At 34.5% G+C, this 13,092-nt stretch overlaps 1 protein-coding gene across 3 annotated transcripts in view; it reads right to left on the bottom strand.

Annotated features, from left to right (window-relative positions):
• The window catches only part of LOC113403823 (regulator of G-protein signaling loco), a 91,890-nt gene that overhangs the window by 74,438 nt on the left and 4,360 nt on the right, over positions 1–13,092 (bottom strand). The gene's annotated exons all lie outside the window — the stretch shown is intronic.

Below are 13,092 nucleotides of genomic sequence, written 5' to 3'. Positions count from 1 at the left end.
ATCTCGTAACTAGGCTATTATAAAACCGTCGTAAACGCTCTGATGCAGAGACAAGAGAAAAGGGTGTACAGATTTATTCCCGAAATCTTGGGTCTTACTTTAATCAAATCGAATCAAACTCCTTTATTCAATAAAGAAGCATTACACTGACTTATTTATTGTCAAATAAAACACTACCACCGGTTCGGAAAAGAAAATACCCTGACAAGAACGGGCGTAAGAAAATCAGTGCGTTTAAAAATAATGTACGAGTTAATAAAATTGAATACACTAATATATATAGAGATACAAAATTAGCAGTAAAAATCTGTTTGTATGTAAACTCCAACTAAAGTGATATATGAATTATAATTATCATTATTTCTTTTATTAATAAATAATTTGTCGGGTTCAAACCCAGGCAAGCACCACTGAATTTTCACGTGCTTAATTTGTGTTTATAATTCATCGCGTGCTCGGCGGTGAAGGAAAACATCGTGAGGAAACCTGCATGTGTCTCATGGAATATGCTCCATACCTTCTCCTCGAAGAGAGAAGAGGCCTTAGCCCAACAGTGGGAAACTTACATGCTGTTAATGTATGTAATGTAATAAATTTCCACCGTGTAAAGCCGGGCGGATCGTTAGTAGATACTAATTCCGTTATCCATTTAACGAACAATATTGATGTTACATATAAATAACGATGACCAAGTTTCGTGTCAGTTTCAATTTTACTGGGTTATCGTTGAGACAATATATCAAACGCCCCGCGCAGCGAAGTCGAGCAACTTGTCTCTCAAGATTGTTATTATTCTATCACATGCAAACGTTTTGTCAGTAATTTAAGCGTCGCGATAAGGAGACATATTATAATAAATATTAATGAGTATTCGTATAAAATTAGAAAAAACAAAAAGTATAAATCGAAGACATTCTACCGCCAAACAGCAGTATTGTTGTGTTCCGGTTTGAAGGGTGAGTGAGCCAGTGTACAGGCACAAGGGGCAAAACATCTTCGTTCCCAAAGTTGGTGGCGCTTTGGCGATGTAAGGAATGGTTATATAATTAAAGCGCCGAGCACGAGATGAATTAAAAACGCAAATTAAGCACATGAAAAGTCAATGGTGCTTGCCTGGGTTTGAGCCCGCAATCATCGGTTAAGAAGCACGCGTTCTAATGATAAGATATTTACAGGCCTTTAAATTTTTTTTTTTTTTTCTAGAGTTATAAGTTTTTGTTTAATAAGTTTAAGCAATATAAGAAAGCGAGACGAAGCGTGAGATAAGATGGATTAACTGCGTCTGCCGGTCGGTCACGGGCGGAAAGATCCTTTCGCGAGATAATATATTGCTGAATTATTTAATTATATTAAGAAAGAAAGAAAAGTATTGACACTGCACTTAAATAATATAAAAACATAATGAAATTTTTGACCTGTGCATATCTATATTTACCACTATATATTAAATATGGCCGCCAGAGAATACCGACAAATGTGAAACATAGAAATCTTTATTTTTATTATAATATTTAATAATTAAATAATAATACTAGATTCGCCATCAGCGCTGCGACTCCGTAAGGATTGGCTTTATGAAATGTTGGACATTCTACTTACGTTGATAAGTGTATCCTATAAATTTTACGAATATTATAAATAATGTCGTATACGACGTTTTGCTTGTGTTCTGCGATGAGTTTCGGGTTTCGTCGTACAGAATACCTCTTCTGATCGAAATCATTATTGAAAATTGACTGTATTGTATATGAATAAGCATGTTACGAACATTTTTTAGTTCCACTATAAATTCAAAATAATTTTATTTATAACACTAATGTACGTCAATACCTAAACAAAAAAGAAAAACGGTTGGCAAACTGCGAAGTAAAACGTACTGAAACCTTTTTTCTTTGTCTATTTATACATAGTTATAACTATAGATTATATTATTATTCTATAATAAGTGTTAAAATACGTATTTATGCAATAGTATACATATATTTGGTATTGCATCCGATTACATTAAAATAGATTTAGGAGATTCCTTTGTCCACACAACTGGCTAGAAAAAAAACAAAGCGCGCGAAACTGAATTAAACCGCCATTTTTTTTCTGGACAGTAAGGTCGATATTGGCGCGACTTTATTTCAATACGTATGATTTGGTGATTTATTTTTGATAAAATAAATTCGAAATTAGAACTATTTATGGTTTGATAGTAAATTGCTTAAAGTAATTTAAATTCTTTTCTTTTTTAATCTATTTCATTTCTGTACGCTAAATATAGTTTAATCTATTTCAGAACGTCATTCGTGTTGCTTTGGAATAAAAGTTTTTCCCCGCGTAAATTAGAAATAAATTGTCTGTCACTGATGAACCTCAAAATTATTGATAATATTAAACAAACAATAATAATAATAAATTATTCCCTGTATTAATGTATTTATTATAAGTTAAGTTACATTTCAAACAATTACAAAATTAAATATTGGTTTATTAAGATTCTGCAAGAAATTTCTAGAAAATATAGATGATGTGTCAATAGTAGCGTGCCTGCGTCTGCTCCCTGTATTTAGGTCGCAGCCTCGTTACATCGAGACGACAATCATATGAGGAATCTACATGACCTGTATCGACTTAGATATATTTTCATAGCTTTTATCTATTCTTAGAGTTCCTTAAGCGAATTCAATATTTTAGTCATTTTTTCACGTAACTTTATTAGGTCTGCATCCAATTGAACTCCTTCCAAACGGTTGGTTGGGTTGGATCCCTGCATGGTTTAGATTGGACCAAAACCCTCCCATGTATTTAAAAAATATATATAAAATACTAGCTGCGCCCGCGACTTCGTGCGCGTTTGAATTTGACAAAAAAGTTATTGATGTACCCTAAGTTACTCTTTATTAAATCAGCTTTCTGCCTGTGAAAGTCCCTTCAAAATCAGTTCAGCCGTTTCATAGATTGACAAACAAACAGACAGACAAAAATTAAAAAAAAAGAATGTTATTTTGGTATATGTACCGTGTATACATATGCATTTAGTAATAAGCGGTTATTTTAATATTACAAACAGACACCAATTTTATTATATGTATAGATTATCAGAAGAAAGTTGCCGTAACATAAATTACCTGATACTAAGGCTTCGTGCAAGCCTGGGTAGGTACCACCCACTCGTCTTCGGTACATTTTCATTATTGCGTGATTCTTAACGGCATTTTTTCGCAAATCCATAATGAATATCATAGATATACAAGTTCTAGACCAATGATATCGCGTCAAATCGATGTCGAACGTTGTTTACTTGGCATTTGTCCTCTTGAGGTTAGGACAGACTATGGATAATATATCGGCCGCTGTGAGGACGTATCTCACTCCTTATCCCGAAATAATCCACAAGGACGAAGCGGAGGCGAAATCTAGTACAATTTAAAAACTTGTACCTGAATAATATATCTGATACCATCACAGATTTTAATCAAGTAATGTCGCAGTGATATAAATAACATTCTATAAAAAGCGCAAAGTTGATTAAATCCAGGTGATAACGATTTATACAATAAATTTTCCGATGTGGATGGCAACGCGCCGCACATCATCACATTGAATACCATTCTTTGTTCCATAAACGAGTTATTATTTTTTATTTCTTTTTCATTTTACTATAGAAGCCAAGAAAAGTGGCCAGTATCATTTTTTATATCATCGATTAGCGGAATAACTAGCAAATGGTTGGGCTATGTACTAGTAAGTGATCACCACCGCCCACAGACAATTATAACCTTAGCTCTTATCGCCAATGTGCCATCAACCTTGGAAACTAAGATGGTAGATCCCATGTACCGGTAATTATACTGGCTCACTCACTCTTCAAACCGGAACACAACAGTACTAAGTGTTGCGGCTCGGTAGTCGAATATATGATGTATCTGGTACCTCCGTCTGGGTTGGCATAAAGCCATACCACAAAGTAAAATCAATTTTCAACCTATAACCTTTTCGTTTCTTCGCATAAGTCTTGCTATCTTACTTCAAAGATAGTCCAAGCAGTCCATCCTCTCTCCATTCAAAGCTTATTCTCTCATGTTCAAATAAATATAAATTTAATAAAACTTCTACATTAGCACTCACCTTTCTAATCTAATCACTACAATACAGAGCACTGATGTTTGGGCACAGTCTACTAGAACGGCTGATCTTCATACAGCAATTTATATATCTACGAAGACGTATCAGAAACAAAATACAATAAGTCATAATAAAAAGTCATGTATCTAAAATCAAATCAAATCTAATCTGATACTCCCAAAAAACATTGCTCTAACAAGTATTGCTATTTTCTCAAATCATCGTGCTCGCTTAACTGATGCAACGAATGACATGTAACGACGAAATGCAACGCTTAACTGATAAAAGTCGAAGTAACAAACCTGTACTTCCAAGTTTCGGATTCCGCAAAAATGGCAGAAATCGTCTAAGCAAAAAGCGTCATGCCCTTCCAAGCAACCTTTCCTTCTTTTTTTCGTTCTATTGTATACGATTTTATATGATACTAGTTGTCGCCTGCGGTTTTGCTTGAGTTTCACAGGTGGGTCAGCTGTTAGACTCTTTGGAGTTCATCTTACTTTTCATAAGTTTTTTTTATACTATGAACTTCAGTTCAGTTGTTCGTCCGTCAAAGAGCAACAGAGAGACAGACGACCAAACAGGCTTATTTTAGCATTTCTGATCCGTTCAGGCGTGATAGAGAAACAAATATCAAATAATAAGATATTGATATATCATACAAAGTATATGGAATACTTATATCGATGGAGACAAATAAAAATGAACGGCACGTGCGAATAAATAAGATTATATCATTCCCCCGTTGACTTCCGTTATCTGCATTATCGAGACGTATCGGCCGTCGAGAGCCGCTAAAAATAGCTCCGTGGCTAATCGTCTACAGACAATATCGATTATTGCAGACATTTTTACACTTATGTCCATGAAAATATTAATAAACTTTATCGATGTAACAATATTTTCATATATTATTGCACACAAGTTTATAGACATTGATTGAAACATTTAACGGATTAATGGATTGTAATTGTCGAGCGTTTTTCGATAAATGACGATAATTGAATTGGGTACATTAAATAATTAATAATAAATTATCTTCTTCTGACATTTCGCCTATCTTAGGCACCATTGTATATAACTTAACCAGTTTACGATATAGAAAAAACACAAACATTTGATACTAGTTGTCGAACGCGGATTCGCTCGCGTTTTAGAGGTTGGTTGTCAGGTATTATTTACACGACATATTTATAAATTATAGCCTTTGTGATGCTCCGATGTATAAACCATATTAAAGTTCCATTTAAAACTATTCAGTAGTTTTTGCGGTGAAGAATAACAAACATCCATCCATACATACAAACTTTCGTCTTTATAATTATATATAATAATATATAAATATAATATAACGTAATAAAATAGAAACAGTGTCAAACATAGTTTAAACAAGAGAAGTAAAGTTAATACATCCTTCCTGGGGCAAGATATTCGATTATTTACCATATACCTTTATATATATATAATAACCATTTACCTTTTTTATATAACATAGCGTCAATAGCGCAATTGTATAAAGGCTGCTTAGCGATGTAAAAAGTCGCAGGATCCATCCTGACTCCTTGGGCTATTGTCGTACCCGCTCCTGACACAAGCTTAATGAGGGATAAATGGGGATACTAGTAAATTCATAAGACCTTGCTACTATTCTTTTGCTCTTCTGTCACCTCTTCTGCTCGGTAGGTTGGTACGGGAATAAGGACCACCCATTGATAAATGTTTACCACTACCCTTAGACATAGTCGCTGTTAAAATATTACTTTAGTTACATAGCCAGTGATGACACATGTGAAGGAAAGTTGAGAGAATCTATGTGTTACTAATTTCAGTACTTTAATTACACTGCCCCCCCCCCCCACCACAGTGTAACTAATATTAGAAACTAGTAAAAATATAAACATATTGTAAATCGCGTATCATTCTGTTTCTATTTTTTAACTTAACAATCAAAATCTTTATTCAATATAGACTTACACAATACACATACTCATTTCACTGTCTTACTAATTTCGTTGGCTAAGTTACACTATGAATATGTGTGTGTAAGTGTCCCGGTATTGTGCTAAAGATCTTTTTTTTTTTGGTAGAATGTTTGAAGTTTTTTTTTGAGTACACAATACACATATGACACATCGCCATCCAACAAAGCAGCTTCCTTCACGATGCACTTTCCTTAAGCGTGCACCAGAAAAAATATTATAATCACAAATTAAGTACGTGACAATTCAGTTGTATTAAATCTACATTCACCGGTAAAGTTCGGTTCTAACCATTAGACCATCTCGGCTTTTAATGTGTCTTATGTGTGTGTGTGTGTCATATATGTGTGTGTGTAACAAACACATTTACATGATTATGAATAATAATAATCCATGATAATAATCTTTTACCGAGTTTCAAGAGGGGTTTTATTTAAAGAACGCTCGACCTTCTAGTGCATTCTTAAACATGTATGGAGAAATACATGTCTGAATCACGATCACTTCCGCTGGTACATTCTGCAGTCAATAAGAACTCCGCCGTTAGTGTTACCCATTATGATAAAAAATAGAAACGTGAATCGTATCATGTAGAAACTCGTCATGGAAGTACCCATAAAAAATATTATTATTTTATGGTATCAATAGGTGAACGAGCAAAATGGCCACCTGATGGTACGTAGTCATCACCGCCCATGGACATTCGCGCTGTATGAAATATTAACCATTCCTTACATCGGCAATGCGCCAACAACCTTTAGAACTAAGATGGTCCCTTGTACCTGTAGTTACACTGGCTCACTCAAACTTCAAACACAGAACAATATGATAGGCGGTAGAATATCTGATGAGTGGGTGGTACCTACCCAGACCAAAATAAATAAATTAAATGATACTAATCAGACAATTAAGTACCCCTTTTCAGCATTTTCGTCTTCCTCTACCATCACTGCGAATCAGTTTTCCTCTGAGGTCTCCTTTTATGATAATGAAATTGATAAGATATACGAACTTAACTTATATATAATTAAACATATAACGTACGTAAAACGTACCAACATAGTTGTTATCATTGCGAGTAATGTCAACATAAAAATATTAATTTCATTCAACAAATAAAAATAATAAATACATTTAAAAAAACTACTTAAGACTGATCTATCTCAGCCTGTGTAGACAATTAATAAATAGGTACGTGAAATTGTAAAAAAAAAATAAAATCACGCAACCATAAGCTGAGGCGCACGTGTTACGTTTTTGTGTTGCTACACATTTGTGCTAAACAAGCGAACTGACAAATAAACATAATCATAGTAACACGACGACACTTTAAACGTATTTACAATAGAATTATGACCTTATGTTTAAAAAAATTTGCACGTATTTACTAAAACAACGTCTGTTTAACGCTGTAACGAGACAGCATGTTGTCGCCACAACTAGTAATAAATTTGTTTGCTAAGGTGTTCTTTGTTTACGTTTCAGGGGTTGGTCGTCAGACAGGCTTGCTATCTTCTAAAATCTTAGAGATATCGCATTTTCCCACTGCACATTTTCGTTTTATTTTTGTTTATTCTTACTAATTTTATCGTTTATTTCATATTTTTTCACATTTTTTCACACTTTAATTTTTCTATAATAATTTCGCTAAGTCCAATCCGTTACGTAGTATTAAATTTTTTCATATAAAATTTTTGTTCGATTTTGCCCGTAATTTTTCGTGAATCCTACTCGGATCCACCCCCAGATCATCGCCCCGCACTCGTTTTCTCAATTTCCACTCGGGAAATCGGAAAAAAAGCACACCCTTGCGGCGACTATGGGCGGAGACCTCTAGCTGCCGAGCATCGTCAACGAAATGCTCGGTAGCGAGACGTGTTGGTCGGAGATGCGCTCCTTCTGCGAAAACGTGATGTCGCAGAAGGAAGCCGCGGAGCGGGAGCGGGAAGAGGATGCCGCTGCAGACCCGCTCCGCCGAAGACGACCGGGGAGGAGGAAGAAGCGCTACGCGCACCTTCTCCCCCCGCCTCAATAGGCGTCGCAGGGACTAGGGGGGGTCTCAGTACCCCGAGAACCCCCTCTAGGTGTTGGAGGCCCGCATAGGCGGGCCGACCGTCAGGGCGTCACGGTAGCATGCGCAAGCGATCCCGTGGCGCCCGCCGAAAGACGGAGAGGGTACCGCTGGTTTTTTAGTGGGTAAACCCGGCGTACCTGGGCGCACTCGGCGTCCAGGGCTCCGGGGAGTCCCACACACCCCCCCACCTTCCATCACGTGGGGGAAGCGCGTAACGCGTTTTTCCAGCGAGAAAAAAAAAAAAAAAAAAAAAAAAAAAAAAGGGGTTGGTCGTCAGGTGTTAGTTCGAAAAAGTAACCTATATCCTTCCTTGGAGTTCAAGCTTGTTTCATACATTTGATGAAATTTTCATTAAATTCGGTTCAGTGGTCGTGAAAGAGCATTAGACAGACAGACAGAGTTACTTTCGCATTTTTAATATTTGGTAAATTTTAACCCACTTTATGGCCATGGGGTCGTTATCACCCCACTGAAAAAATAACACAAAGAGCTCAAACTACAAGTACGTTGAGATCTTCAATAGAAAACATTATTTAAAAATTATTTAAGTCCGTGCCAAAATTGTTTGGAAACGATGAACATAACTAATACATAATGATTAAAGACGTGTTAAATATAAAGCAATTATATACACACAAGAATTATTATGTATTTTAAATATAAATCAAACGCGTTAATTATTTGGTCAAGTTGTGCTCCGAGCCATAACATTATAAATTAACTTTTGACAGTTCTCGTTTCCGCTGAGCCACGGTAACGTTATGTAAAACTTACGCAAGTACATAACAAGAATAATAGTAGTAGTATACGGTAACAGACTTTATATGACCCACTACTGGGCCTTACTACGAAGGTTTGGAGGTTATTACACCACGCTGCTTCAATGCGTGTTGGAGGATACACGTATAGCTGAATTTCATTGAAATTTGACACATGCATTCCTCATCTAATCTTTTGCCTATGAATTATAAACTCATATTAAGCGTAAGAAAATTTTGAAGCACTTACCTGCATTTGAACCCGTAATCATCTGTTAAGTTGCACTTTTTGTAACAACTGACCGCTCTTTTACAAGAATATGTTTCATTAATTTATCGATATTTAATTAAACTTTATATTATATAGGTAAATCACAATTAAAACACGTACAGTATAAAATTAAAAAAGCAGGATGACTTCAATTAGTTAAAAACTAGTATTTTAAAACTATTTCAACAAACATTTCAATAACTCTAACATCACCTGCATGAATGAGAGCAACTCAAACGTACAATTGAATTCACACACTTAGAGAGTTAATAATGAAAATTGGGAATTATGAAAAATATTAAGAAAATATAAAGTATGTAGCAGTCTGTAAATAATTCACTGCTGGGAAACGATACAACACAAAACTATATATAACTATATAGCTTAAATATCCTCGAAGAAAAAACACGAAATAATTTATCAAAATATATTTTTAATTTGAGGTCTATAATTATAATATTCTATTCTATTAAATAAATACTAGTGGGTCTCCCGCGAAACGTTTTAGGAATTTCGAAACCTATGACAGGTTTTGTTTTGATTCCATTTCATTGAAAACTGCAAGTCACTCATCTACTTTTGGCGCCAAAGTGATGAAACTTTTAACGTCAAATAATTTACCTTTATTTTGTTTACGGTTTTAATTTTTTTTTTTCTTTTATAGCCGTAGCACCGATCTCTAGCCTGCCAGTGCCTGTTTTCCGCTCTCTTAAATTAATTCTTTGTTTAATTGTAATAATTTAGTAAATTGCAATTAAGAATCCTCTTTAATTTTCTGCACATCTATGACTGGAGCTGGCTGGCTGCATCTATCGTCCCATAATCACTGGGACAAAAATCCGCTTACGCTATTAATATATAAGTTATGACCAAAAGTGTGTCTTTTAACTATTTATGATTTGTCTTTATAAATACATGTAAAAACTATTAATTAAAAGTTAAATATTTAAGTAATTTTAAGTAATAAATAGATATTAGTTTACAGAATACGGATTTGCATTTGACCGTATTCTGTTATAACAAGATGTACTTGACGAAACGAGCATTCTACAGCTTACAGAGACAAATAATCGTTTTATAAAACAGAGAACACAAAGAAAGCATCACTTTAACGAGGATCAATTGAGTCTGAATTAGTCATGTAGGCGCTCTGACTCGGCGTGCCCAGACATGACAAATGTTGTGTTTACATTTGGTAAGAAGACGTGTTTTGCGTTAGCGAGCAAAGGGTTACTGGAGACTAGCGATAGGGAGCCTCCAACACGGAGTCATAGGACGCCATCATTAATTCTATCGTATTATTATTAAATATAAGTATTATAAGCGAAACTTTTTATTATTATATATAAAATTATTTTTGGAATTAATCTATACATATAACAAAATTGGAGTGTCTGGTTGTAATATTAAAATAACCGCTTTTTACTAAATGAATATATGAATGTATACACGGTACATATACCAAAATATATTTTTTTTACAATTTTTGTCTGTCTGTCTGCTTGTTCCGATTAATCTCTGAAACGGCTGGACCGATTTTGATGGGACTTTCACTGAGAGGTAGCTGATGTAATAAGGAGTAACTTAGGTACAACAATAACTTATTATCTAAATTCAAACGCGTACGAAGTCGCGGGCACAACTAGTTATTTAATAATCTGTTAAATTTAATTGATATGATTTTATATAGCATAATATTTAAGACTGGCGTATATATGTTTATTTCTTCTTTTTTTTAAGGATTATCTATCAATAGAAACTATATTAATTGGAGACTTATTATCGAGCTTGAATTTATTTTGATCTACTAAAATACATTTGATTTTTTCATGTAAACATTTGAACATATGAACATTTTCATGCAAAGTAACGCATAGACAAGTAATTATTGATTACATTGTAAAAAAGGTTGAGCTCCTCACGCTTTAACTTAACACACCTTCTCTCGTGAGTTCTAGTCTTAAGTTCTCTACAGCCCCTATACCTTAGTCATAATGTGCACTTTGGCCGTTTCGTTACTCAAGGACCTGTTTGCAAATGAACGCCTAGTTACGCCTTTCTACCCATAAGCCCATCGGAGTTTACGTCATTCTTACGAATCGACCAAGCCTAGGTTTTGTAAATTAACTATAATAAAATAACATTTTAAAAAGTTGTGTTTGAGATTACGACAAATAATATATTTTATTTTATGTTTTTTTTTTTAATTATATGCGTAGGTAGGTAGGTGGTACTGGTTAAAAGTAACACCTGCGAAAAATCGCTTAACGCAAAAAAATATATTTTCAATAAAACAAATCGCAAAAAGCGCGGGAATGCGGCAGCGGTGTCAACAAACAGGACCGGTGATCATTCAGCGTCGTGACATGTCCGTTCATAATAACACCCAAAAATAGATCATACATCAAGATAGCGAACATTGTAAAGTTTAGTGTATTTACGTCATCCGGCCGCAATAATTACACAGATAAGCTATAGATCTAAACGAACTAAGAACAGGAACGCAGGTGCATGCCAAGCATTTTTTTTATATATTTAGGGTATGAAATTTCAAGGTTCTTCATCAATAATTTAATTCTGACCCCATATAGTATCGATAGTATTGATCAAACGATACTATCGATATCCTGAACAGTTTTCGAGGTCAACTACCGATAGTCAAACTGTCCCACTTACCCTTCAAACCGGAACACACTAAAACTAAGTATTACTGAACAGCGGTAGAATGTATGATGTACGAGTACATACCTAGACTTGCACGAAGCCCTACCATAAGGCTTGCTTCATACCAAATTTAAACAAAATCGGTTCAGTGGTTTAGCCATGAAAGCGTAACATACAGACAGACAGTCCTTTCGCATTTATAATATTAGCTATCAATCAAAATAACTAAATAAATTCTCGATGTCATTTCTATTTAAACTGTTGTTCCGAGGATATGAAACTACATGAATGAATGTTCATTTAGTTCACGTACGTAATCGAATGTTATGTGAATGAGTTTACAACAGCGCAATAAAAATAAATAAGCCGTTTATTTATTGCGATATAAATTAATATTTTAATCGTTAATGCCTTTATATTTATATTATATACTATATGAATCCCGTTTGCGTGTTTATTTAACTAGTTAGTTAGTATCGCGGTGGTTGAGGTAACCCTATTCTTTTGACAAAATCAAAACAATTTTTGTGTACATCTAACAGCACTTTTCATATAATATCAGCTTATATATATATATAATACATAGGCATTTGATAGTAAACTAAATATCTATATAATAAAAAAATACGATAGATGTGATTCCGAATACAATTTGTTTTTAGAATGTGTATAAATATACATGGTTTATGTTTAATACTGTTGTGGAATGTTGTGGAACCGTACGTCCGGTCCGTCCCGCCAAAACACGTAGTCGATGCCCGAAAGTAATGAATTTGAGCAGACGCATTTTCTTTCACCAAAACTCATTCAATTAGTAAAGCGCCATCGAACATTAATCAAAACACGTAAAAGGTATATCGGACGATGAAAATTTTACATCGGGACCTACGTCGCCATAACAAAATGTAATAATAATAATCTCCTGTCTTGTTTAAATATAGCACGTTTTTCTAATTAAATTTTTATTTTTATTTCTATTTCCCTTTGATTTTTTTTGTCTAGATAGACTGATAAAGCTGAGAACGCGTCGAAAAAAATAGTGTTTGTACTATTTTACTACTTAGTATTTTTTACACTAGTAAAGTAGTGTGACGGTTGGCGAGTGTCAAGCGTAGCGCGCACGCACACCAAGATAATAGTTTGGTTTAGTTCTTTTGCAGGGCGACAATCTATCTAGTTATGTATATAAATAATCGTCTAGATCGTAAGAGTCTCCTTCTTCTAGAGGAAGGGCAC

The sequence above is a fragment of the Vanessa tameamea genome, chromosome 20, assembly GCF_037043105.1.
Source record: "Vanessa tameamea isolate UH-Manoa-2023 chromosome 20, ilVanTame1 primary haplotype, whole genome shotgun sequence".
Taxonomy (NCBI): domain Eukaryota; kingdom Metazoa; phylum Arthropoda; class Insecta; order Lepidoptera; family Nymphalidae; genus Vanessa; species Vanessa tameamea.
The sequence above is the reverse complement of the archived record's forward strand: the minus strand, read 5'-3'. Positions and strand labels throughout refer to the sequence as shown.